The sequence below is a fragment of the Atractosteus spatula genome, chromosome 16 (assembly GCF_055471065.1).
Source record: "Atractosteus spatula isolate fAtrSpa1 chromosome 16, fAtrSpa1.hap1, whole genome shotgun sequence".
Classification (NCBI taxonomy): domain Eukaryota; kingdom Metazoa; phylum Chordata; class Actinopteri; order Semionotiformes; family Lepisosteidae; genus Atractosteus; species Atractosteus spatula.
Window position 1 is genome coordinate 1,528,407 of NC_142721.1, and position 1,543 is coordinate 1,529,949.

The following is a 1,543-nucleotide window of genomic DNA, read 5'->3' on the forward strand; positions in this document are numbered from 1 at the left end:
TGAAATCTTGAGTGTCCTACCATTTGCTTTATGTTGTTTTATTGGTTAGTTTCTATGCACATGATTTATAATTAAAGGAATCGTTGAATGGATTTTATTTTATCCTATGTCCCTCCGTGTTCTAGTTCAGTTGTTCTCAGTACTACTCCTGGGGTACCCCTGTGTTTACTGATTTTTTGTTACAATTGAGCCCTTAATCATCAGTGCTAATTGGTGCCTGCAAGTCTGTGCTTGGTTTTGAGAATGCCCTGAAGTGCATTATTTCCAACAACTCAACTTGCTAATTAAGAATCTGTTCCCTTATTTTTGATTAAAGAGCTCTTAATAGGTGATCAATTGCACAGACACTGTTGAAAATGACACTCTGTCAAACACCTCCTACAGTGAACCTGTGTTTTTCCTTCTTCTTTAGTCAACCTCCAATTGGTTAGATTTCAGCTCGCACACCTACGGTACATGTGCTAGTGGACCAGCGTGTGGTCCTGCAGGGTACATACCAATAACAGATCTGGTTCAGCATTTTAAGAGCAGGAATGAAATGGAAAAAAGAAACGTCCAATTGAAATAGAAATAAGTTAGCCTGTGATTAAGAACGTGGATGAAGCACAATCCAGAAGAGGCATCTAATACGTTTAAAGTAAATTTTAATTCCTGTGAGTGGAGTAAGCAATGATGTTTATCCAAATGCACAATGCACTTTATTCAGGACATAACACAATAAAAGAGAGTGGAACAGTCAGGCAGTACTTTTGTAGTGAAATAGGACATCAGCAGGGCAGAGCAGTACCACCCCCTATGGACTGGGGAAGGGTATTTCCTTGGGCAGTAAAATAGGCACAACAGTGACACTTTAGTTTTAGTGCACTGAGCTCAACTCTTACTCGGGTCTTGCTGGAATTTTCATTTACTAAGAACATTAAGCTTTCACATTTTAGATAACGATATAGCACTGCTAAAATTTGAATTGTAAGGTCTGATTTTAATTAAACGTGTTCCACAAATGAATGGAAGAGTTCAAGAGCTGCATACAGCACTCTTCTCGGGACATCTTCCCCAGCTCCACTGATGGCACTGACACACACTTCTTTGATTTAGAGCACATATTCTATTTTTAAAAAATGAAGCAACTTTGTGATGTGGAGCGATTAGCCTTCTTCTGGTTTCTGTGCCTCATACTGCGTGCCAACACTATTAAGTACTGAAGTTCTCATCAGTGTTTTTAAGATTTGAAGAACTTCTCTAAGTAGAGTAAGGCTTTTCTTGGATGTGCTTTATGGTTTAGGCTTCCTTCTTGAGTTTTGCTTTCTCTTCTAACAATAGTGGAACCAGGGGTATTAAAAGCAGACTGATACAACACTATAACTACAGCTACTATATAGACACTTTGTTACATTTTAATGAATTCTGGCAGGATATGTTTGTCCTGTGTCATTAATATCTAGTGGCAAAATCTACAGCAAAGGGTGAAAGTGCATCCACTTCTTACACTTAAATGTGATGGTGGGCTGGGGGATATGACAAGAGGTTCAGATAAGCCACGGTT